The sequence below is a fragment of the Tachyglossus aculeatus genome, chromosome 12 (assembly GCF_015852505.1).
Source record: "Tachyglossus aculeatus isolate mTacAcu1 chromosome 12, mTacAcu1.pri, whole genome shotgun sequence".
In the NCBI taxonomy this organism is placed as follows: Eukaryota; Metazoa; Chordata; class Mammalia; order Monotremata; family Tachyglossidae; genus Tachyglossus; species Tachyglossus aculeatus.
Window position 1 is genome coordinate 20402757 of NC_052077.1, and position 27466 is coordinate 20430222.

At 42.8% G+C, this 27466-nt stretch overlaps 1 long non-coding RNA gene across 2 annotated transcripts in view; it reads left to right on the plus strand.

The window, feature by feature from the left end:
• Window positions 1–13172: 13172 nt before the first annotated feature.
• The window catches only part of LOC119935833, a 90040-nt gene continuing 75746 nt past the window's right edge, over window positions 13173–27466 (plus strand). For both annotated transcript variants that reach the window (XR_005453456.1, XR_005453458.1), the window contains exons 1-2: window positions 13173–13298; window positions 15029–15127. This is a non-coding gene — a long non-coding RNA (uncharacterized LOC119935833). The remainder of the gene's footprint in view (window positions 13299–15028; window positions 15128–27466) is intronic.

Genomic DNA, 27466 nt, shown 5'->3' on the forward strand with positions numbered 1-27466 from the left:
ACTAGTTATGTTACTGTTTCCTCTATTCTTCCATCTTGTTCTAGCTAAATAACATAATGCCAGCACACATTACAGCAAAAATAACTGTACTGTCCTCTTCATCTTCTGCATATTTACTGCAGTGTTCCAGCCACTTTTTGAATTTCTCTCACAGTTTAATGATTAGCAAACATTTTGTTGAATTAGTTGCTACGGCATGCCATGTGGTTCATCAGATCCGGGATTTAAAAGAGAGAAAGATAAAGTTGCACAGACTCTGTACTATGAAATGGGGTCTTCACAAATTCTTACAGATGATCTGCTAGGTTGAAACCCTTCAAAACAATTTGAAGACTTCAATCCATTGCCTTTGTCCATAATATATAACCACTGGCTGGAGGCAATTTAAATTATTTTATGATAGTTTGACATATTTAGTCCATTTCACTGTGCATTCATTGAAGGTGGAGATTGTTTCTCTTATGCACTAAAACACACTCATTAAATGCACTAAAAGATGGTTTTTTTCAGCCTTCCATGAGGTGTTTTTTTGCTACTACTATCAGCAATAATCATGACAATCAATCAATCAATCAATTGTATTTATTGAGCGCTTACTGTGTGCAGAGTACTGTACTAAGTGCTTGGGAAGTACCAGTTGGCAACATATAGAGACAGTCCCTACCCAACAGTGGGCTTACAGTCTAAAAGGGGGAGACAGAGAACAAAACCAAACATACTAACAAAATAAAATAAATAGAATAGATGTGTACAAGTAAAATAGAGTAATAAATATATACAAACATATATACAGGTGCTGTGGGGAAGGGAAGGAGGTAAGATGGGGGGATGGAGAGGGGGACGAGGGGAAGAGGAAGGAAGGGGCTCAGTCTGGGAAGGCCTCCTGGAGGAGGTGGGCTCTCAGTAGGGCCTTGAAGGGAGCACACATTACATAAATCATAAATAACAGAAGATAAGGAATCCTTAGCTCTTTTCTTTGTGAAATGATACAGTTGGCTAGCCTTCCAAATGAGCGCCTAGAATTACTGACCAATCTATCTTTTTTTGTTTAACCAGTCTTTCATCCCTACAGGTAGAAAAGTTGATTAGTTTTAATTATTCCTGACCTGAATTAAGAAGTCAGATAACTCTCTCCATGGCTGAATTAAATATTTACCGCAGGCCTTATAAGAAGGAAGATTTCCTTGCATAGCAGTATCTTAAGTTTGTTATCTTGATCCCCACAGAAAGCAAGATAATAATAATAATCATAAAGGTATTTAAGTGCTTACTATATGCTGAGCACTAAGTTCTAGGATGGATACAAGATAATCAGGTCCCAAATGGGGCTCACACTCCAACTAGGAAGGAAAAGCAGTGTGGCTTAATGGATAGAGTGAGGCCTTGGAGTCAGAAGGACCTGGGTTCTAATCCTGGCTCTGTCATAAGTCTGCTGTGTAACCTTGGGCAAGTCACTTAACTTCTTTGAGTCTGTTACCTCTTCAGTAAAATGCGGATTAAGAGTGTGAGCCCCAAATAGGACAAGGACTGTGTCCAACCTGATTAACTCATATCTACCCAAGTGCTTAGAACAGTGCTTGGCACATAGTAAGCGCTTAACAAGTACTATTATTATTGTTGACACACATTGAATCCCGATTTTGCAGATGAGGAAACTGACGCACAGAGACAATCAGTGACTTACCCAGGGTCACACAGCAGGTACATGGGGGAGCAGAGATTAGAACTCAGGTCTTTTGATTCCTAAGGCTGTGCTCTTTCCACTATGTCACGCTGTTTCTAGCCTCTTGGGCTTCCCCTAAAAAGTCAGCTAGCAGAGCTGTTTTTCTTGTAGGGTCTATATCTGTCAATCAATCAATGATATTTATTGAGTGCTTATGACATGCAGAGCACTTCACTAAGCTCTTGAGAGAGTGCAATACAACAGAATTAGTGGACCTGTTCCCTGCCCCTAATGAGGTTACAGTCTAGGCTTAAGTTGGGTTATCAATACCACCCTGTGGGGTGTTAAAATTTCGCATTTGTTATTACTTGGATCGGAGCCTCTGGAGTTCCAGCCAATGCTGCAATGTTATAATATCTATGAGGTTCAGGTTTCTCTTTTCACTTGCAATACAGTAGTCTCAGTGTAATGCTAATGCCTGTCCTACAGGATAACAAAGAACTCATGATGAAAGCAGTAGAGGGGCCTGAATGTCACCTAAACCTATTTGTTACCTACAAAACCAGCAAGGGTGCACCTGGAACATGGGTGCTGAAACCTAAACCCAGTTGACAGGCAAATGCCTGTCTGTGATTAGACTGCTTTGAATAAAAGATGATGGAAAGCCTCATGTTGTAAAGGAAATCTTTGTCCTACATACCTGTCTTGGAACATGAATTTGTAGTTGAGCCAGGTTGCATGAGCTATCTCCTTAACATCCCCAAAAGGGATCTTATAGAGTACTCACATATAACAAAATACATTTCAGTGAACATTGTAATGTGCAGACACATCTAACTGTTGGTTCATAGATGTGTCTATGTGGATTTGTTTTATACATAGGAATATAGCATACATAGGTATGATTTCCATGGCAACACCTGGAGCTGCACCTGAATAATTAACAAATCTTGACACACTAATTTAACCGGGACTTTGCTATTTTGTGCACTGACTTGAAATTTCCCTCTTCCCCAATTTACTGGTTGCCTGTAGCACAGGATTGGTGATTAATAATAAAAATGCTCTAAGCTTATTTTGTAACCATTGTTGCAATTATGATTAATCCTCAAATGGGGAGATGGTTCACTGGATTTATTCAAAGAATCAAAGCAAATCCTTTATCTCCTGAAAGCACTAAGTAAATAGGAAGTTCTTGCAGCAGATGCTTTATTTAATATAATGCACTGATTTATATACTAAATGCATTTGGAGTATGAGATTTTTCTATTTCCATTACAGTTTAATAATGCCACCAGCACTATGCTACAGTGAGAAACAAACAAACCCTGGAATAATGGCACCTTCAAAGAATCATTAAACTAAATATTTAAAATGTTGGTTACACTTTTTGATAAATATTTCATAATAATGATAAACTGTTATTCCTGATAAATTGTACTTTTTGAGCACTTAGTACAGTGCTTTGCACACAGTAAGTGCTCAATAAATATGATTAAATGAATAAATATTTGATCATAGTCATTCATTCATTCAATCGTATTTATTGAGCGCTGACTGTGTGCAGAGCACTGTACTAAGCGCTTGGAAAGCTCAATTTGGCAACAAATTCGGCAGCACGTGAATCTAGCAAGTGGGCTGTGGGGTCAGGGAAATGCTGAGAAAATGTTTGGTCATTCAAACCCAGATTCTGGCTGCTTTCAAAATCTTAAATAATCAGTGATATTTATTGAGTGCTTTATGTGTGCAAAGCACTGTATCAGGAGCTTGGAAGATCACTGCAGAGTTGGTAGTCACAATCTTGGTGCCCATAAGGAGCTTACAGTCTAGAGGGGAAGACAGACATTAAAATCAATTACAGATAGGGGAAATGACAAAATAGAAGGATATATAGGAGTTATTGCAGGAGGACTACAAGGTGTGTAGAGGGGCATGTCAGTCTCAATATTGTGGCTGGTTCCACCATCTGGGGCTAAGGCTTTGCATAGGGAACTGATTCTTTCTTGCTTGGCTGTGGGACTAAGAAAACCCAGGACCCTTCATTCATTCATTCATTCATTCAATCGTATTTATTGAGCGCTTACTGTGTGCAGAGCACTGTAATAAGCACTTGGGAAGTACAAATTGGCAACATATAGAGGTGGTCCCTACCCAACAGTGGGCTCACAGTCTTCCATGGATGGATCATTCCTTCCTGAATGCACAGTCCTGTCCACAGGGTCACCCTGGGAATCAGAGAAGCAGCATGGAAAGAGCTCGGGCTTGGGAGTCAGAGGTCATGGGTTCTAATCCCGGCTCTGCCACTTGTCAGCTGTGTGACTGCGGGCAAGTCACTTAACTTCTCTGGGCCTCAGATACCTCATCTGTAAAATGGGGATTAAGACTGTGAGCCACACGTGGGACAACTTGATTACCTGGGGTCCTCCCCAGTGCTTAGAACAGTGCTTGGCACATAGTAAGCGCTTAACAAATACCATCATTATTATTATTATTATATAGCATTATTATTCGATTCTGGACTGTTGCAAGAACTCCTGAACTGGAAGTTCTGAGGACTGAGTCCTTCCTAGCTCTCCTGGGGATTCAGTCAATCAATTGCTAGTCCTTCCCGAAAGGACAGTATGCAGAGCACGGTAGTAAACACATGGGAGTGTACAACAGAGTTAGTAGACATGATCCCTAACGTGAAGGAGCTTACAATCTAGTGGGGAGACAGAACCCAGAATAATTTGTAGATCAGATAAAGAAGAAAAATGGTATATGCGTGAGTTAATAGTTAAATAGTGAGATGTGGGAGATATGTAAATAAATACTGAATGTGAGCAGGAGACTTTGGGGAACTCATGCTTAAATGTTTTGATTTTGTCACCAGAGAAGTTGCATGGTATCAGGAGCAAGAGAGTGATGGGCGGCTGGTTTCAAGAGAGAATCAAAGGTCTGTAATAATTGCCAGGCACTGTAGGGATAAGGATTTGAAGGAGGTGAAGTAATGTTGTTGATTGGAAGAGAGGACAATGTTGTAGAAAAAAACGATAAATTTAAAGTGGCTGAAATCGGCCTGGTGCCTGGAGTTCCGCCAACAGCATCCTACATCGTAATAATAATAATAATGATGGTGTTAAGCGCTTATTTTGTCCCAAACACTGTTCTTAAGCATGAGAGTAGAGGAAGTGTCCTATGGTGGGAATCAAGTGCTGGATGTGGGTGGTGTAAGACTGATGGAAGGGATGAGGGGGTGAGGGAGTTGAGTTCAGCAGGGGTTGAGGGCAAAGATCACCACTTTGCTGGGCTCCTATACCCTCTTAAGGTCAGTACCCTATACTCTTTTCAAGGTCAGTATCTACCAGCCACGTTTAGAGAAGCAGCGTGGCTCAGTGGAAAGAGCCGGGTTTTGGGAGTGAGAGGTCATGGGTTTGAATCCCAGCTCTGCCACATGTCTGTTGTGTGATCTTGGGCAAGTCACTTAACTTCTCTGAGCCTGTTACCTCATCTGTAAAATGGGGATTAAGATTGTGAGCCCCACGTGGGACAACCTGGTCACCTTGTATCCCCCCCAGTGCTTTGCACATAGTAAGCGCCTAACAAATGCCACCATTATTTACCCAGTTCCCGGGTGTCCAGGCAGGTGGGTGGATTCATTAGGCAGAGTGTCTTCCTGGAAAGAGCATAGGAATGGGAGCCAGAGGACTTGTATTTTAATCCCGACTGCTACTTGCCTGCTGTGTGATCTTGACAAGTCACTTAACTTCTCTGTGCTTCAGTTTGTCTTTATCTGTAAAATGGAGATTGAACACCTGTTATTCAACACCTCTTAACCCTTCTACTTAGACTGTGAGTCCCAGAGGGGACAGAGACTGTGTCTGAGCTAATCATCCCATATCTACCCCAGTGCTTAGTACCTAATAAGTGCTTAACAAATACCACTGTAATGGTTCTTATCATTATTATTATCAGTGCCTGCCACTTGTATTTCTGGCAAATTTTCACAAAATCGTTGCTGCAGCACTGCTGCAATGATTGTAGAGTAAGCCAACCATTTGTAGTTCCTAAAATCTCAGTAGACATTTTTGTTTCACCATGAAAATCATTTTCCTCCTTCCTCTCCTTATTGACTAAGAAAAAGGAACTTCTGTCACCTCTTTCCTTTTTCTGATGATTCAATCAACCAGTTCTATTTATTGAGCACTTACTATGAGCAGAGCACTGTACTAAGTACGTGGAACAGCCCAATACAACAGAGTCAGTAGACATGTTCCTTGCCCACAACAAGCTTACAGTCTAGAAAGGATCAGAGGGACATGGTCAAGTAGAGTGGGTATAAAAAATGCAAGATGGAGAGAAAGAAAAGGAAGGCAAAAAAATGATTGAGCGAGAGACAGAGAGAGACAGGGCTAGACAAAGAAGGAAACAGAGAGACAAAGAGACATAGACAAAACAAAGACAGAATGGCAAAGAAAAGGACAGAGAGAAAGAGACAGATATGTCTCCACTCATGTCTCTGGACTGTCTCCCTCTCTGTGTTGTCGGCCTGGCGAACATCTTCCCTCGCCCACTCCCTACATCCCCCTCCCTTTGAAACTCAAAGACTTCCTGAAATTCCATTTCTTCTTTGCAGTCCAACTGGCACGGAGGTGGGAATTTTGCCCTGCTCCCACCTTCACTTAACATTCAGCTCACATAAATCACTCTTCACTCTCCAGCATACAAGCTCCAAATGCTTAGGTTTGTGTGTAATATATTTAATGCAGATTTAATTGGGCAAGTAGTGTTTAACACTTGCTCTGTTGCATGCTTATCTGGGCTGTGTGCCCTTTCTGAATCAGTAGTGTCTGCTTTGGAGTGCAAGCTCCCAGAGAGCAGCATCTGTTTGTTTAACCTAGCCTGTATGGCATCCAGCACACTGCCATGTGGTGTGCAAGACTAGACAGACCTAGTAATAGAAAGGAGTGAGGTCAGAAGCTTCGTTCCAGTCCTTCACTGTCATCCCTGGCAGAGATCGGTTGGATTCCGGCCCAGGTCCTCATGCGGGATCTGGTGTGCAGAGATTTAGGCGAAGGATCTACTTCACCTCTGGGTCACCAGCAGTCCAGAAGATCTCCTGAAGGCCAGGCCAAGATTTTCAGGAGATTCAGATGTAAGCTTGTTGTGGGCAGGGAACATGTCTACCAACTCTGAGAAGCAGCACGGCCTAATGGGTAGAGCACAGGCCTGAGAGTCAGAAAATCACAGGTTCTAAGTCTGGCTCCACCACTTGTCTGCTGTGTGACCTAGAGTGAGTCACTTAACTTCTCTGTGCCTCGGTTACCTCATCGGTAAAATGGGAAGTGAGATTGTGAGCCCCACGTGGGACAGGGACTGTGTCCAAACCAATTTGTTTGTACCCACCCCAGCTTTTAGTACAGTGCCTGGCACACAGTAAGGGTTTAACAAACACCATAATTATTATTATTAACTCTACTATATTGTAATCTCCCAAGTATGTAGTACAGTGCTGTGCCCACATTAAGCACTCAACAAATATCATTGATTGATTAGCGTGGGTCCCAGATGGAAGCACATTCAAGTCAATTGAATTCAGTCATATTTATTGAGCGTTTACTGTGTGCAAAGCATTGTGCTAAGCGATTAGAAGAGAACGATGTAATGATAAACAGACGCATTCCCTGCTCCCAAGTCTACATTTGGATGCACCCCAAATTCCTAACTCAGTCTAGAATTAACTAAGGCTGTCCAGTGCCTCCCCCAGACTGATGAAGAGCTGGATTTCTTGGGGTCTCTCCAGGATGGAATGGATTCGCCTTTGCGTGCCTCATCTGAACTCCATCTTTGGGACTTGGCTAGGCAGGATGAGGATGGCAAGAGGTAAATAGAGGCCATTCCTTCAGGCCTTGTCCCTCAGAGGGCATCTGTCTCCTGCCAGCCAGCCAACAGCACAGTTGTTCATTGTGGAGCCAATGGCAGGAGCCATTCCAGGGCACAGTGACTGTATCCATAAGTCAAAATAATAATGATGGTATTTGTTTTTATAATGGCATTTATTAAGCACTTACTATGTGCAAAGCACTGTTCTAAGCGCTGGGAAGGTTACAAGGTGATCAGGTTGTCCCACGGGGGGCTCACAGTTTTAATCCCCAGTTTACAGATGAGGGAACTGAGGCCGAGAGAAGTGAAGTGACTTGTCCATAGTCACACAGCTGACAGTTGGCGGAGCCGGGATTTGAACCCCTGACCTCTGACTCCAAAGCCCGGGCTCCTTCCACCGAGCCACAAAGTGTTTACTATGTGTCAAGCACTGTTCTAAGCACTGGGGTAGATACAAACTTATCAGGTTGGACAAGTCCCTTCCCACATAGGGCACACAGTCTTAATCCCCATTTTACAGATGAGTTAACTGAGGTGCAGAGAAGTTCATTCATTCAATCGTATTTATTGAGTGCTTACTGTGTGAAGAGCACTGTACTAAGCACTTGGGAAGTACAAGTTGTTACTTGCCCTAAGTCACCCAGTAGAAACGTGGCAGAGCCAGGATTAGAACCCAGGTTCTTCTGACTCCCAGGCCGAAGCAACATGGCTAGAGAAACAGCTTGGCTTAGTGGAAAGAGCACAGGCTTGGGAACCAGAAGACATGGGTTCTAATCCCTGCTCCGCCATTTGTCAGCTGGGTGACCTTGGCCAAGCCACTTAACTTCTCTGTGCTTTAGTTACCTCATTTGTAAAATGGGGTTTAAGAATGTGAGCCCCACATGGAACAACCTGATTACCTTGTATCTACCCCAGTGCTTAGAACAGTGCTTGGCGCATAGTAAACACTGAAAAAATACCAAAAGTATTATTATTATTATCAATATAGTCTTCTGACCTATACCCCCTTCCCTGACAGCTGTAGGCTGAGTCGGCTGCCCCAGGGCACCCCTGGCCAAGGAGCAGGACAAACAAACTGCCACTGACATTGCTGCCGTCTAAATGCTTTTGCTTGCTAGTGGTGGGGCCGCCCGCCAGCCATGCCATTCTGGAAGGTCTTCAAGAATCACCCCACACGTCGTGGGGCTGGGGGGGAGGTCGGAGCTGATAAAATGAAGGCTGAAGCCCACGCGTGCTTATTGCATCTCTGAAAACCCACTAGGAGAACGTCAGGCGCTTGAATGTTTCATTGCGTTTTATATTTCATAAGGTGCTGCAGGGTACAGAAAGGGAATCAAAACTAATGGCTAAAAAATGAAGGAGGAAGAGTGATGAGACCTGAAATTGAAAATTATAATGATCTTTTGTTACACTGGAAAAATAACACACTACAAAAACCTTTTGAGGGGGAAAAAGGGCAATGGTGGGAAAAATAGCATCCCTGACAGAAGGAATTTAATTAGGTCTATAAAGCAACAATTAATAAAAATGAGGTACTATCCTTCCTCTCTTTTCTCCAGTGAAACTGCTTAGGTGGAAAAAGGGGATGGGCAGATTGGTGGTGACACACACAATACAGGCATGGATAAATCAATCCTATTTAATCAATCATATTGAGCACTTACTATGTGCACAGCATTCTACCAAGCACTTGGAAGAGTACAATACAGCAGAATTAGCAGACATATTCCCTTCCCATAATGAGCTTTCAGTCTAGAAGGGGAGACAGACATTAATATGAATGAATAGGTAATTTATAGTATACAATTATAGGAACATAAGTACTGTACTGTGTGTCCAAAGGTGAGAGATTGATGTGCGTAGACAACACAGAAGGGAGACCAAGTTGGGGCAGAGAGGGCTTAATCAGGGATGGATGGATATGGTGACGGGATGAAGATTGCAGCACTTTTAAAGGGGAATAATTTTTATTGCACCTATGAAATGAGATTAATATAGAACTCACTGAAAAGGCATGTCCCCTCACTCTCAGAGTCCCAAAGGCAGCATTTCTTAGACCAGGGAAAGGAAGTCATATCCGTTCTTACTTTATCATTGAGTTCTGGGTGATCTCGAACAAGTGACTTAACCCTTCCGAACTTGCGTGTCCCCATTTTGTAAAACAAAAAATACCACATACCCACCTTATCATTACGTTTGGAGGATACAGATGGCCATCCCAGCTCCACCACTTGTCTGCTCTGTGACCTTGAGCAGATGACATCACTACTCTGTGTCTGTTACCTTATCTGTAAAATGGGGGTTAAGACTGTGCTCCCCATGAGGGACAGGGACTGTGCCCAACATGACAACCTTATGTCTACCCCAGCACTTAGTAAAGTGCCTGGTACATAGAAAGCACTTAACAAATACCATTAAAAAAAGTGCAGTTATATGGGACAATGAAACTTGAGTGGTAAAATTAATTGTAGGTAATAGGAACTGAAGTTCAGAGAGCCCATTGGATTCAATTTTCAAAGCTCAATCCTTCCTCGTCCTATTCCTACTCCCTTAATCCCTGTTGGTCCTAGTTTTTCTAACAATATTTATTCAGTGTTTACTATGTTCCAAAACACTTTGCTAAATACTGGGGTAATAATAATAATAATGGTATTTGTTAAGCATTTAAGATGTACCAAGCAGTGTTCTAACCGCTGGGGTAGATACAAGGTTATCAGGTTGTCCCACTGGGGCTCACAGTCTCTATCCCCATTTTACAGATGAGGTAACTTGAGGCACAGAGAAGTTAAATGACTTGCCCAAAGTCACACAGCTGACAAGTGTTGGAGCCAGCATTAGAACCCATGACCTCTGACTCCCAAGCCCTTGCTCTTTCCACTAAGCCACACTGCTTCTTGATAATCAAGTTGGACACAGCCTCTGTCCTGCATAGGGTTTTCAATCCAAGAAGTAGAGAGAGCAGGTTTCTTACTGTCATTTTGCAGATGAGGAAATGAGTCACAGAGAGGTGAAGTGATTTGCCTAAAGTCACACAGAAGTCCAAAGGATTAGAATTCAGCCCATGAATCTCCTCACATGCCTAATGGCCATTCTTGATACAGATGACAAAGTCGGATTCACCGACAGTGAGATCATAGAATTTACTTAGTCCACCAGCATCGGAGCCCTGCTCATTGTAATATGGCTTCTCGAGGAGGGATGTGTGAGAAGAACAGAAAATAATAATAACTTGTACTCGTTAAGTGCTTACTATGTGCCAAGCACTGTACTAAGCACTGGGGTAGATACAAGATAATCAGGTTGGGTACATTCCCTGTCTCTCATGGGACTCACGGTAGGAAAGAGTAGGATTTAGTTCCCGTTTTACAAATGAGGTAACCGAGGCACAGAGGAGTTAAATGACTTGCCCAAGGTTCCGCAGCAGATGAGTGGCAGAGCTAGGATTAGAACTCATGTCCTCTGACTCCTTTTAGACTCCCTTTTAGACTCCATTTTAGACTGTGAGCCCACTGTTGGGTAGGGACTGTCTCTGTTGCCAACTTGTACTTCCCAAGCGCTTAGTACAGTGCTCTGCACACAGTAAGCGCTCAATAAATATGATTGATTGATTGATTGACTCCCAGGCTCTTGCTCTTTCCACTAGGCCATGCTGTTTCCCATGACACTGCTGATTGAATTCCCAAGCGCTTAGTACAGTGCTCTGCACACAGTAAGTGCTCAATAAATATGAATGAATGAACTGCAGGGAAGGCAGACAGATGTTTTAAAGAGAAGGTGAAACATCCTCAAATAATGTGGTGAAGCAATGTCCTGTTCAGGGGAAATAGGAACAGAAGAAACAGCCTGGTATGGGACTATTAGGAGGGCAGTTGTTTTCCCTGAGCAGAGACTTCATAAAGCCCAGGAAAGCAAAAGGAACATACAAACACAATGGCACAGCACCTTTATATATGTATATATGTTTATACATATTTATTACTCTATTTTATTTGTACATATTTATTCTATTTATTTTATTTTTGTTAATATGTTTGGTTTTGTTCTCTGTCTCTGTTGTCTCTGTTCTCTGTCTCCCCCTTCTAGACTGTGAGCCCACTGTTGGGTAGGGACCGTCTCTATATGTTGCCGACTTGTACTTTCCAAGCGCTTAGTACAGTGCTCTGCACACAGTAAGCGCTCAATAAATACGATTGAATGAATGAATGACTGGCAGGATTCCAATTGGGAAATGACTCAATCATTTGGAACACCTTGATAAAGTATCTTGAATGGAAAGTAAAAGTAAAAGCTCTCCTCCAGTCAAGGCATTCTAAAGGAACAGGGGTGGTTAGATGGCCTTAGCTGGGCTTAGATTGAAACTGTGGGCCTGAGAGCCACAAAGAGTCACTTGGCTGCTGTGTGATCTTGGGCAAGTCACCTAACTTCTCTGTACGTCAGTTACCTCATCTGCAAAATGAGGATTAAGACTGTGAGCCCCATATGGGACATGGACTGTGTCCAACCTAAAGTTAGCTTTTATCCACCCTAGTGCATAGTACAGTGCCTGGCACATAGTAAGTGCTTAACAAATACCATTAAAAAAATAACAAAAATGGGCAGCTAGGAAGGTTTGGGTGAATACTTTTGAGAGGGGATTCACAGACTTATAGACTACGAGACCCATGTGGGACAGGGACTGTGTCTGACCTAGTGATTTTATACCTACCCCAGCACTTAGTACAGTGCTTGGCATCTGGTAAGCCCTTAACAAATACCACAATTATTATAATTACCACCGACTCAATGTTAGCAACATATAGTCATTTACTCAGAGACGATTTCCTCACGGCAGGATTTACTTAGAGGAGGGTTGGAATTCAAATAAGGAAAAGCTAAGATTTAGCCCACCAATCAGAAATCCAGTTCCTTATTTCTAAGACTAACCTTCCTATGAATATTGATCAGGCAATAAATAGCTATAAACATGGCAGCAAGCACAGCAACAACGTGTAGAAGAACAGTTAGAGGAAGAGGTATGTTATCCCTGCACAGTTCTATACATATATAGGGAGAATTGTCCTTCATATTTGAAGACGGCACTGATGTTGAAGTGGATGAGTACAGGAATGAAAAGGTCAATGCTAAATCCACAGTTCCAACACTGGGCACAAAATAGCCTGTCTCTGGTTATATGTTGAACGTTCACAGCGTCCCATTCGCAGAGTTTGTCTTTGTGTCCTTCTTTTTCGTTATTTCTTATAGAACTTTTTCTCGAAGAGAACCGATTCCTTCTTGAGAGCAGCGTCGTGGTAATCTGTCCTTGGTCATTGGCTCCCAGTTTCAACAGGGATGCAGCATTGTCTGAATCTTTGCTTTTGTTGTGTCCTTAGAACATTTCCTCTGATATTCTTGATTTTAGTGTTCCCAATTTCAGCTCTCCAGTCAGCACTTCTATCTAACTTTCACGTTTGCCTCACTTGTTCCACCCAGTATAACTCTGTTGAGAGGATAGCAAAGCTTCGATTCTAGGAGACTGACTACATTCTAGAACTTCATTGTTTGCGACCTCGTCATATTATGTGGCCTGTAAATGTCACTGATAGAACTGCTCAAGGAACTAGATGAAGCACCTGTGGGGTTTTCAGGTCTCACAGCCAAGGAGAATCTTGGACAAAATCAAGCTCCATCACAGATTCTGTTGGTTTGGTCTGAATACCACTCCGCCGCCATCCTGTTTGAAAGTCTCCCAAATTATGTGCTGGCCTTCCTGATTCTGTTTTCTACTTCCTTGATGGTCAGTGTACTGCCTAGATAAAATATTTTTGTCACAGCCTTTAGCTCTCTGTTGCCAATACGTTTTAATTATGTATATAACAACTGGTGCTGGCTCATCCATCTCCTCATTGTTCTAAAGACATTATCCGCCCAGATTGCCTGAAAGAGTTGGTGGTACAGTTTACAGTTAGTAAATATATGTCTTCTTGGGTGGCTGCTTCGAAGGCATATTGATTGACATGCAGCTATTGTGCTGTGCAAAATCGTTTGAGTTGAAAGGGTTTCTGGAGGAGTAGAAGCATATTTTAATGTCTACATCCAATCAATCAATCAATCATATTTATTGAGCACTTACTATGTGCAGAGCACTGTACTAAGCGCTTGGGAAGTACAAATTGGCAACACATAGAGACAGTCCCTACCCAACAGTGGGCTCACAGTCTAAAGGTTTCTTGTGGTAACTTCCAGTATGATTAGGTAGAATAAAAGCTTAGGTAGAGTAAGTGGCTCGGTAGAATAAGTGGTTAGGTAAGATAAGTGGCTCTGCCACTTATCTGCTGTGTGAGCTTGGGCAAATCACTTTACTTTGTGCCTCAATTACCTCATCTGTAAAATGGAGATTAAGACTGTGAGCCTCATGTGGGACAGTGTCCAACCTGATTAGCATGTATCTATCCCAGTGCTTAGAACAGTGCTTGACACATAGTAATTACTTAACAAATGCCATCATTTTTTACTGGAACAGGCCAACTACCCATCCCTGCTCTAGTCCATCAGCAATGGGAAATGGATCAGACAGGGAACTTTCCTCCCTTCCCCCCGAGCCATGCTGTCATGACATAGTCTCAGAACCTTGATAGACTTTTCAGGGCAGGGAAATTTGCCAAGTAATTTCTAGAGGCCAGAGTACTCGTGGTATCAAACGCAACAAAGGTCAACCAAGTGAAGCAGCATTTCCTAGTGGATAGCATTGGCTAGTTGATAGAGCACATGTCTGGGAGTCAGAGGACCTGGGTTCTAATCCTAGCTCGGCCATTTGTCCGCTGTGTGACCTTGGGCAAGTCACTTAACTGCTCTGTGCCTTAGTTACCTATCTGTAAAATAGGGGTGAAAACTGTGAGCCCCATGTGGGACATGGACTGTGTCCAACCTGATGAGCTTGTAACTACCCCAGGGCTTAGTACAGTGTCTGTCACATAGTAAGGGCTTAATAAATACGATAAAAAAGATCATAACAGCTGTGCCATTTTATGGCTTGAAGAGTTCAGTCTGATCAATCAATCAATCAATCAATCGTATTTATTGAGCGCTTACTATGTGCAGAGCACTGTACTAAGCGCTTGGGAAGTACAAATTGGCAACACATAGAGACAGTCCCTACCCAACAGTGGGCTCACAGTCTAAAAGGGGGAGACAGAGAACAGAACCAAACATACCAACAAAATAAAATAAATAGGATAGAAATGTACAAGTAAAATAAATAAATAGAGTAATAAATATGTACACCCATATATACATATACACAGGTGCTGTGGGGAAGGGAAGGAGGTAAGATGGGGGGATGGAGAGGGGGACGAGGGGGAGAGGAAGGAAGGGGCTCAGTCTGGGAAGGCCTCCTGGAGGAGGTGAGCTCTCAGCAGGGCCTTGAAGGATGATATTCTTGAGTAGCTGTTTCAGGAGAATTCTACCTAGAGAGTAATAAGATACCTTGAAAATTGTGGTAATCTACTTTCACTTTTCTCTTTGTAGATCCTGTGACATTTCCTTAGTGGTCCCCACCTACGTTGAGGAAGAGTTTGTACAAGCGCTTAAGCAGGGTGTCCTGTCCTTATTTGAAGATCTCAGCAGGTATGCCATCAGGTCCAGGTGCTTTTCCATTTTTCATGGTTGACTCCTGCAATGACTTCCTCAATAGTTGGTACAAGTGCCATGTCTTCACATATTGGAAGGTTTCTAATATTTTGCAGAGCCTCCTCTTCAATAATAGAAGGCATGTTGAGGAGAGCATGGAAATGTTCTTCCCTCCTTGTCTGTGATGAGACTAGAGCCTCCATAAGGTCTTTAGTGATGTTTAGCATTTTTGTGTCATGGAAGTCTGAGTAATTCTTGATCTCTCCTGCTCTGTCATCTCATCACCTGTCACACATGTTACAAGATGCAACACGGTTTTTTGAAGGCTTCACTTGGGTCTGATTCTCAGATGCTGCGGGATGTTTTGAGTGTTAACAATGTTTAGCAGCACGTTGACATTATAAAAGCTTGGGTTAACCTTGGAGGGTGGTGTAAATTCCATCTCTGGATGAAGACACAAACTTCTTCCGGGAAGCCCAGTGGCCACTGGAAAATTTGAGAAATCAGCCACTTTGCCTTTTGGGAAATATAGTTCTAACTCCAGTTTCTGAAATTTCCTAGGTCATATGCAGCATGAAATTTGATTGAGTGTAGTAATAATACAAGCTCCAACAGGAGATGGGATTATCTTGAAAAATAGCACCGTCCAACAGTCAGGGTAGGGTAGTAAAGGGATTTAAAAAAAGGATAATTGTTATCTGTATGTGGTGTGCAATGAATTGTTGACTACACCCATATTCATGCATAAGATTTTACTGTTCAGTCATTTTCATTTCCAAAGAAAAGGTGTGTATGTGTGTAAAGTCTTAACCGTAATTGAACAGTGAACCTGTTTCCCTTAGTCATTTGTGAAACCATTTTTCAGTCTTGGTTTCAGGCACTGGTGGATTTCCCAATAGGTACCATAAATCCCAGTCTAGAGTGGTTAATTTGGGTTAAGAAGCAATTTTTGACAAAAAAAAATACAATGAGAAATTTTTATAAGACTAATAATAGGGACCTGTATGTGTCCTTTTTCAAACTATCTGAGCACATGGGGACCCAGTGAAATTGAAGGCTACAATGTGGATAGATTAATTGTCTGATTAAGGTGGTGCAGAAAGAAGCTAGTCCTGGAGATTTATGATAGCCTGAACAAGAGAATATATATTTAACACAAAAATGCTTTAGTTTAGTGACTATGGGTGTCACTATGACAAGATTGCTTAGTCTTAGATGAGAGGTCTGAGAATTTTCAGTTTAGATTTTTGCTTTGGTCGTGGGGAAAGAAAAAGAGTAAAACTCTTCATGCTAGAAACAAAATATGTCACATAGCGAGAAGGTCTTCCTGTTAGAAATAAACTATGAAATGCAGATGAGGACTACATCTTTTATTTCAGAGTGACCTCTGTGAGTGCAAGCATGGAAGGAATGTTGATTGAGGAAAAATACCAACTTTTCTTCAGCAGAAGAAAGGCCTACGAGGGGCGGTGCAATCAGGCTGGTGCACCAAGTATCCCAGATCTGACTTTGGTGAACTTTTAGTATCATAGCCATTTTAAACAATGGCTCTGGATTTCATGTGTTCAATGTTTTTGATGTTGGATTTGAATACACTTGCAGTAGGTTGCAATGATACATTTTTTTTTTACACCCTTAAAGTAAAAGTAAAAAACTCTGCCTGCTAATTTATGGCTATTAATGAACAAATCCGTATTTGAAGCCACATCTTTTTTTTTCGTGTAAGAGACCCACAGTATTGGGCCTAATATAAAGACACTCATACACTCATCTCTCAGACCCATCTTGTAGCCAAAGTTCTCCAAGTGACTTGGGGAATGATGTTCCTTCTCAATATCTAAATTTTTCTGTCAGTGAAATTGGGATAATAACTGTTAGTTTTGACCTACCTCACTGGACTGTAGATTAGTGGGATCAATTTGTTCAAAAGACACTGGCAGCGTGGATAAGAAGTCCCATATGAGAACACTCCTGCAATAGTAGACGTATTGTGGGAGGCAAAAAGGGACCTTACTGTCCCCGGTTCTGGGTCTTAAGGTTAGAAGGTCAGAAGGTTATGTCAGATTTATTAACACTACAATCTTCTCTGCCTTCATTTCCATATGCATTTTCTGATAGAGCTCTGGTTCCTAAGGTCTCAAAGGACACAAATGGCAAATTAAATTAAAAGAGACCAATCTTCCCAATTTGAGTGAGACAGTCCTGAAATTTAGGAGTTAGTTTTGTCACTCATGTTTATGTCTCGAAAAACTAAAGCTTACCTGGGATGCTATCACCTGATTAACAACAAAATGGAGAAGGTGACGTAAGCAGTACGATAATAAGGATAGAAAAAAGAGAATGGAGTTGTGGCAGCCCCTAGCCTTGCACACACAGTCCAGCTCTTGGAAAGGCTTTGACAGCTTCCAAATCCCAGATCCTGAGGATTGGCCTCATAGTTGATCCAGAACTTTGGTCCTCTGACTCCTTCCCTCACCCCATCACTGCCACCTGGGCTGCAACAGCCCTGGTTGAACTGGTCCATTCAGGGCTGGGCTGCCATGGCCACTGCCACTTAGGTGATTTGATTGATTTGATTGGAGAAGCAGTGTGGCTCAATGGAAAGAGCACGGGCTTGGGAGTCAGAGGTTGTGGGTTCAAATTCCGGCTCTGCCAATTGTCAGCTTTGTGACTTTGGGCAAATCACTTAACTTCTCTGTGCCTCAGTTACCTCATCTGTAAAATGGGGGTGAAGACTGTGAGCCCCACGTGGGACAACCTGATCACCTTGTATCCTCCTCAGCGCTTAGAACAGTGCTTTGCACCTAGTAAATGCTTAACAAATGCCATTATTATTATTATTGTGACAGAAATATCAGAAGATGGCAGAAAACAGCTGGTGGTGGAGGGGGTTAGGGGGTGGGATGCAGAAATAAGCTTTATCCCTTCTGTGTTTTCACTCCCACTTTTCCTCCTCTCCTTTACTTCTCCTTCGTCTTCTTCATCTTCCCCCTCTCCTCCTCCTTCCTCTTTTTCTTTCCTCAAGATAGTAATATTAATAATAATGGTGTACATATTGAGCACTTACTATGTGCCAAGCACTGTACTAAGCACTGGGGTAGATGTAAGGTAATCAGATGGAACAGAGTCCCTGTCCCCTATGGGGCTCCTCTTTCTCTCCTCCTCTTTCATTCCTCCTCTCCTCTCTGTCCCTTTTAAGCTTCACCTTCAAACCACTTTAATTAAACCTCACCCACCCTCTAAGTTGCAAGTGGCATTTCGTGAAATATGCATCTTGGAATTTTTTTCTAATTGTAATAGGTAACATTTAAATTATATGTATCCAAAGCAAACATTACCCTCTTTTTTCCTGTGGTCAGTATGTCCATTGGCCAATTTTGTGTTTTAACCATTATTTTCACTGAAATACAGTGAAATAAAAACAGCCTGCAAAATGGCGTGTCACTGCTGATGGTATTAGTGATATTATGAACCACAGTTTCTCCTGTCTCTAAAACAGTGGAAGCTGTTGTGAAACTGAGATTCTTTGGAGAATGTCACATAAGTGTGGGCTATTAATTATACTGTTTTAATGTTATCTTTTGTTCTGAACAATAGTGCTCCTGAGGTCCTATGGAACCTTTCTCCCATGGAAGGGTGTCAGGTTTTGATTAAGCATCATTATATACAGTTCATTAACAGTGTACCTTAAAATGAGTTTTTGATTGAACATTTTTACTGGTCATTTAGCATAATTGATGGAATCTGTTGAGATGTCATCTACAAAGTTTTCCAAGCTAGTTATAATTTTCATTATTTTAGGTTTTGTTCTGAGAGATTTCATGTTTTTAAAATGAGGTTTTCAACATTTGCTTTTGATCCACTGCTAGGACTGTCACTGTTTTCATGGGTCCTGTAAGTGACCAGACTAGGGGTAAGGGACATAAATCTATCTCAGAATGAAAGAATCATACTGTCATCCAATCTTAGTTCCACTACTTGGTCTTGTTTGTCCTTGGGCAAGTCATTTCACTTATGCCTCAGTTTACCTTATCTGTAAAATGGGCATTAAGACTGTGAGCCTTATATGAGACATGGACTGTGTCCATCCTGATTAGCTTGTATCTACCCCAACACTCAATACAGTGCCTAAGTCTTAGTAAGTGCTTAACAAATACCATAAAAAGTCAATTCTGACAAATTAGGGAGATGCAGTAACTCAGATTGAGCTCATCATTAAATCAGCTTCTTCCTAATGCACCTTCCTAAGTGCCAAACTTTACAACTGAGAAGAAGCCGATCTATTGACTTACTCTGTCAGATTCCTAGACATATAGAATCTATGCAGTCCTGGTCCCTCTATCTGTTCTTATATTCCGGGCCAGGAGATGACTCGTTCCCTGGGACAGTAGATTAGTAGTTCAAATAAGACTATTTTGCACCCAGAGAAAAGGAATATTGGCATCATTTCTGAAATGCAAAATGAGAAAAGTGTCATGTGTGTTTGACTTTCAAACCACAAGAAGGGGTAGAAATGTTTCTGTTCTAATGAGAAAAGATCAGGTAGCATTATTGCAATCATTTGACCTGTCTTGGACTCTTGGGATAGTTCTGTTGAAATGTAGAGTTTTTCCCTTCCCCCTCTCCTAACGCTCAAATGCAGTTTTCTCTGACAAAGCAGCTTGGCTTTCAATTTCTAATCATATTGGAAGAGTTCAAGTTCAGACATGCATACTTTGAAAATGCTTGCAATTTTTTTTTTTAATTGTGTTTGTTAAGTGCTTACTACATGCTTATTATGAACAAGAGAGTCAGGTTGGACGCAGTCCATGTCCTGCATGGGGCTCACAGTCTTAATCCTTCTTTTACAGATGAGGTAACTGAGGCACAGAGAAGTTGTGACTTGCCCAAAGTCCTACAACAGACAAGTGGCAGAGCTGAGATTAGAACCCGGGTGCTCTGATTCCCTTGTTCTTTCCACTATTCCATGTTGCTTCTCACGCTGCTGTTTGAGAGGTGTGCCGTGTTAGTGTAGCAAGATGAGCTCTAGGATTCGTGATAAACCTTGTACTTTATATTAAGTGCTTAGGACACAGCACTGAACTCAACATGGTGTAGTGGATAAAGCATGGGCCCGGGAATCAGTAGGTCATGAGTTCTAATCCTGACTCTGCCACTTGACTGCTGTGTGGCCTTGGGCAAATCACTTAACTTCTCTGTGCCTCCGTCACCGCATCTGTAAAATGGGGATTAAGACTGTGAGCCCCAAGTGGGATAGGAACTGTGTCCAAAACGATTTGCTTATATCCACCCCAGCACTTAGTCCAGAGCTTGGCAAGTAGTAAGTGCTTAACAAATATCTCAGTTATTATTATTAGGTGCTCAATGAAATACCATTGCCACTGCCATAGGCAGAACAGGATTCAGTGATTCAATGCTATTAAAAAAGCAAAGACTGGGAAGTTCAACCAGCCCCTCACTAGAATATCAAGTCAGGTTATGAGCCCACACACTGGGAAATGGAAAGGGTAGAAGGAGGTTCAGGGGAAGGTTCACAGAGATGTTGAAAGAACTAGAAAGCAAACGTTAAGAGGAAATGATATTCTATCCTGAGAAACGAAAGTTAAAGGGTAAATTAATGAAGGTCTTTGAAATACAAGTAGCTCTTTTACCCAGAGAATGGTGTCCAGCTGCTCTCTCTCTCAACTGAGAATAGAAGGAGAAATATATTTTAACTGCAGCCTGAGAAATTTAGATACAAGAAAGAACTTCTTGATAATAACAGGAGTCATTAGGCACTGAAGAAAGCACCATGCAGGTGATGGGATTTCTTTTTCTGGAAGCTTTAAAATCAGAATAGATTCTTCAGCTCTAAGGGTGATTTAAGTAGGATGTATTATATTCTCCCAAGCATTTAGTATAGTGCTCTGCACAAGGTAAGCATTTCCAAACTAGATCTTTTCCTCTCTTCAAAGCCCTACTGAGAACTCACCTCCTCCAAGAGTCCTTCCCAGACTGAGCCCCCCTTTTTTCCTCTCCTCCTCCCCTCCCCATCACCTCCCCTTCCCCTCCCCACAGCACTTGTATCTATTTGTACATATTTATTACTCTATTTATTTTATTAATGATGTGTATATAGCTATAATTCTATTTATTCTGATGGTATTGACACCTGTCTACTTGTTTTGTTGTCTGTCTCCCCCTTCTAGACTGTGAGCCCGTTGTTGGGTAGGGACTGTCTCTATATGTTGCCGATTTGTACTTCCCAAGTGCTTAGTACAGTGCTCTGCACACAGTAAGCACTCAATAAATACAATTGAATGAATGAATAAATACTATTGAATGAGTGATTGGTTGATCAACGCACTTACACTATCAGTAATTGAAACTGAATTATTGAGTACTTGTACTAAGTGCTTCATCAGTTGGCATGTCTGTGATTTAATGACTGATCCTGCTGAAAGGTGAGGATTGATTTGGCCTCTTAAAGTCTCTTTCATCCCCTAAGTATCAATTATCAGCTACTCTGTATCCTGGCCTAAATGAATAGATTCTTCCATCTCCCTGTTCCCTCCTTCCTTAGCCACTCCCCCACCGACATTCATGCAGGGGCATTCATGCTAAGTACTTAGAACTGGTTGACTATGAAGAGTGACATGCATTAGCACTTTCCCTCATTTTCTCCTCAGACCATGATTTGTAAGTCATGACTTCAGAGTCCAAAAGAGATGGTTTGGGGTAAATGCCACAGCACACTTTCCCCACGTTGGCTTGACCTTAGGGCTCAGGAATTCCTGTGGCTACCTATAATTTGCTGAGGGGATTTGGCTAGTCCTTTCTGGGTTGACATTCCTCCTCCTCAAAGTCTTTTAATATGAGAATGTGGGAAAATAACTAACAGAAATTGTGGTAGTTTGCAATTGTAAAACAATGAAAAAAAGGTGAGTTAGAAAATATCAGTTTTCAACATGTCCTAAGACAAAGAGAGAAAAGATTTCTCCAACTAATACCGTGTTTCCTCTTAACTAGTGGGGGGAGAGAGAGAGAGACTTGCAACTAGAGAAACATGGAACATTCCAACTAGTGTTGTTTGACTGCTTTGAAAATAATCGGCTTTTTAGTCATTGTTTGTTTGCAAGAATAGAATGAAGCCTGTCTAGTGACTGGTAAATTGTGCATATCTGTCTTCTATGAGTTTCACAATTCCTTTGAATTGATTCTAAATATCTTGCAGGTTTTTCTTCCATACGGAAGATGAAGTCATTCATGGGAAGAAACATACCCCTGATATAGAAAACTATTAAAATATCAAGAGCACTTGATTGGAGTCAGTCCCTGAAAGGCTGAGTGATGAGAGTAATATACCCTCTTCCCTCCCTACTCCCCTTAGTCCCTACACAGTATTCCCTCTGCACACCCCATCCTCTCGCTGATAGTGATATAAAGCTGCAAGAACAAAAATGAACTAGATCTCCATGGACCCAATTACTCCAGAGCAACCACTCTAGCAACTCTGCTGAGCATCTTTCACCAAATCCTGAGCTCTGTGGTGAGCTGGAAAGTTTCAAGAGCCTCACCTCAGAAGCACTCTCTGCCCCCAATCTGGGGGTCCTGACATTTCCAGAACCCAGTTCGGGTGGAGGCATTCTGGGGACATTTTAATGTCTGCAGGGAGAAGATGGGGACTTCTCTCCCTTAAGATGACAGGTGTAAGGGGAACTCGTGTCCTCTGAAAAACAGGAAATCTCTAAGCCAGCAGGACTCATACTGTTTTCACTATGTTGTATTGCTCCAGTTATCAGGGAAGAGCTGCCAAGTTGCTGTGAAGCATCCATCTGACAGGGAGGGATATGCTCGCTGGAGCTCTGACTCCAGGGGTTATTTAAGGACTTTCTGACTTTCTGCACTGCCCTGTCTCTCCTTGAAGGTCCCTGGAAATGTTCCCCAGGGAAACTCTGGCAAAGCAAATTGGGTCTCTGAAGGGTTGTGTATTCTTGAAGTTAACACTGTGATGGGCACCCCTTTTCCCCAACTTGGCTTCCCCTTCCAAGTTCTGTCCTCCTGACTCTTGTTGGGAATGGTTTCTTTTTATCAAGTCATGGTCTTCCTGGTCTACCTCAGCACTCAGTGCAGTGTCTGGCACATAGTAAGTGCTTAGCAAATACCATAAAAAAGGAGTCGGTTATGATTCTCAGGGTGAGGCAGGAGATAAAAGAGGATAGGGAAGAGAGGGCCAGCTGATGAAGTGCCTTGCAGCCAGGAGTTTTTGTTTGAAACCTAATAGTTCCTCATCATGGTGACTTCCTTTGGGGCCATACCAGGGAGCTGGAGATGAAAGAAGTGATCAGAGCCAGGGGAAGAGGGCTAGGAGAGGCAGCTATAAGGTGATTTTTGGAGTGCAGCAAGCAGGTATTGCTGATTCCTCATTTCAGCTGACTCCCTGAGCTTGAGAACTCATAGTTGGCTCTGATAGCCATTCTTCACTCATCATCGGCTCCTCACCCTCTAAGTTTAATGCTTGTAACACCGCCCTGCCTGGGCTGTTGCCCACAGGTAAAACCTTGGTCACAGGTTCCACTGCCACTGCCTCCGAATGACGAAATTCCTGATGCAGCTCTCATTGGAGCTGTCACCATGGATACTACAGTCCCAGCACATTGATGGGATCAAGACTGTGACTACTGATTAATATCCATCTCAAAATTCAGTGGAGGAGAGGTGAAAGGGGAGAAGGAGAAGGGAACAGATGCAGGGAGTCTCCTGGCAGAATGCTTAAATCTGAAAGGAGCCGAATAGAGAGAGGACAGGAGAGTGAAATCGAGTGGGGAGGTGGCTGTGTTTTTGCAGGAAGGCAAAAAGGATAATAGGGAGGGGGCAGAAGGAGCATAAGGAGTGAAACAAGGATGGGGTGAGCTGGGGGAAGGAAGGAGGGGTTGCCTTAGCTCAGGGATTCTTGGGGAGAAGGGTGAGGGGCTACTGCATCAGCCCAAGTCAAAGGGGACTGTCACCCACATACATACTGGGAGGAGAGTGGTCCCTCACTCCCTGCATATCCTGGACACATTGGAGCCTTCTCAGGAGCGAGTGTGAGTAAACTCCTGACTCCAAATTGATGATCCCTTCCAAATCTTGTAGTACTATCACACTGTGACACTGTCAGGAGCCAGCCCTCGACACTGGCAGCCAGGCATGGGAATGGCGACTGTAGCTTCACTTGCCTTCTCTTGCCCTTTGCTGTTGCTTCCCAATTATCACCACTGGCTGCTGGACGGGCTGATTTCCATGCCGGCTCCTCTAGGGTCTTTGTCGGGATTTCAGCCAGGCAGCAGTGACTGCAACCACTGATTTTCTTGCTTCTGTCTGCTGCTCTAGTCCACTCTGAGTATATTAGCCTGTGTGATTGAGGTGAGACTGGGCTGGCCAGAAGTGTGGCCTGGGACTGGTTCTTGCTCTTTCTAGCTCCACTTCTGCTGAGACTGCAGTGGTGAAATGGTGGTGACTGGAAGGAGGAAAGAATGAACACAGGTAGGTTGGAGAGTACTAGAACATGAAGACATTATAATAATAATTGTGGTATTGGGTTTTTTTAATCATTTTAAGATAAGCGTTTACCGTGTGCCATACACTCTACTAAATACTGGGGTAGATATGAGATAATCAGATTGGATACAGTCCATGTCCCACTTGGGGCTTCACAGTCTTAATCCCCATTTTACAGATAACTAAGCCATAGAGAAGTTAAGTGACTTTTTTAAGGTATTTGTTAATGCTTACTATGTGTCGAGTACTGGTCTAATTGCTGGGGTAGATACAAGATAATTAAGTCCCGAATGAGACTGAGTCTTATTAGGAGGGAGAACAGGTATTGAATCTCCATTTTGCAGATGAGAGAACTGAGGCACAGAGAAGTTAAGTGACTTGCCGAAGGTCACCCCACGGACGAGTGGCAGAGCCGGGATTGGAACCCAGCTCCTCTGACTCCCAGGACCCTGTTCTTTCCACTAGGCCGTCTGTTGCTTCTTCTGTGTACTGTTAGTGTGTGCATGGGGATAAATTTGACTTCTTCATTTTATTTTTGAATGGCATTTGTTTAGCTCTTACTAGGTGTCAGGCACTGTTCTAAGCGATGGAGTAGATACATAAATACAAGTTTATCAGGTTGGACACAGTCCCTGTCCCTTATTCATTCATTCATTCAATCGTATTTATTGAGTGCTTACTGTGTGCAGAGCACTGTACTAAGCGCTTGGGAAGTACAAGTTGGCAACATATAGAGACGGTCCCTACCCAACAGTGGGCTCACAGTCTAGAAGGGGGAGACAGAGAACAAAACAAAACATATTAAGAAAGTAAAATAAATAGAATAAATATGTACAAATAAAATAAATAGAGTAATAAATACACACAAACATATATACATATATATAAGATGCTGTGGGGAGGGAAAGGAGGTAAGGTGGGGAAGGGGAGGAGGGGGAGAGGAAGGAGGGGGCTCAGTCTGGGAAGGAGGAGGGGGGGCTCAGTCTGCAATGTAACGGCCACATATCAAATCACTGCAGCAAGTCAAAAATCCACCGTCCAAACCAGGGACATCGCAGCATTGCAAGGGCAGGGTGGATCACAGGTGGCTGGGGGAGAGAGGAAGATCCTCATGGGTTTCGCAGTCTAAGTTGGTGGGAGGAGGATTTAATCGCCATTATACAGACGAGGTAGCTGAGTCACAGTGAAGTTAAGTGACTTGTCTAAGGTCACACTGCAAGCATTGGCAGAGTAAGGATTAGAATCCAGGTCCTCTGATTCCCAGGCCCGTGCTCCTTCCACTAGGCCACGCTGCTTCTCAGTTTGTATTTTTGGTTTTACTTTTGTTCATTTGTATTGCTAATATCCATTAAATTTCTATCCACCAGTGCAAGAGACTCAGTCAGAGGTATGGCCAGCCTGAACGTCTCATTAAATAATGGTTTCTGAATCATTGCAAGGTGAGGGGCAGGCTCAGTGATGTTTGCTACTGAGAGTGGTCTACCAGATATATTGTGTTCTGCACCACAGACTGCATCCTCGACCCCTCCTAGTTATCTTACAATGCTGTGGATACACAGAGTCAGGGTGAGTGAGTGTGGATGGCTCAGTGCAACCCGTCACCACTCTAGGCCAAAAACAGCTCAAGGACACATCCTTCTGGGCATAACGTAGCGTTCCCTCCAACCTGAAGTTCTATGAAAGTGGGTGACTGAAGACAGAGTGACACTAGTGGACGGCTCCAGGTCCAGCTTCAGACAACTTACTAGATAAGCAACAGCTTTGGTGCACAATGTCATGGGGAGATGGGACAGGTGTAATGTCAGAGTGGGAGGGGCAGTGGCATGGAAACGGTCAGTATATTATTGAAAGAGCTCCACTTGAGTTCAGATTTGCACCTGCTTCAATGGTCCCTAGGAGGGGAGCTCAATTTCTGTCCAGCAGTGAGGGTGGGTTGTGGGGGGCGAATTGACCACTGAGTAACATGTTGGTGATTGAGCCAGTGCCTGCTTCAAACATTAGGCTGTTCATCTGGGGAAAACTTATTTCCCCTTTAGCTGTATACAGTTTCATCACATTGAACCACATAATAATAATAATAATTGTTGAATTTGTTAAGTACTTAGGGAAGCAGTGTGGCACAATGGAAAGAGCACGGGCTTGGGAGTCAGAGGTCATGGGTTCAAATCCTGGCTCCACCGCTTGTCAGCTGTGTGATTTTGGGCAAGCCACTTCTCTGTGCTTCAGTTACCTCATCTGTAAAATGTGGATGAAGACTGTGCGCCCCACGTAGGACAACCTGATCACCTTGTATCCTCCCCAGCACTTAGAACAGTGCTTTGCACACAGTAAATGCTTAACAAATGCCATTATTATTATTATTATTATTATTATTACTACTATGTACTATGTGCCAGACACTGTTCTGAGGGCTGGGGTGGATACAAGCTAATCGGGTTGGACACAGTCCCCGACCCACATAGGGATCACAGTCTTAATCCTGATTTACAGATAAGGGAACTGAGGCACAGAGAAGTGAAATGACTTGCCCAAGGCCACAGAGCAGACAAGTGATAGAGCTGGAATTAGAACCTAGGTCCTACTGGCTCCAAGGCCTATGCTCTATCCACCAGGTCATGCTGCTTCTCCACATGGGCAGGGATACACTCCTTAGCAGATGGGCTAAGGGACTACAAAATATGGTCTGCTTGTAAGTGCAGGTTGTCTGTCCTTCAATCGCATTCTCACACATGGATGTGGTCAGCAGTGTTTTCTTGGAAAATGATGAATGGCTTTATATACGTGTGTGTGTATGAGTGTATGTATGTGTGTACATGT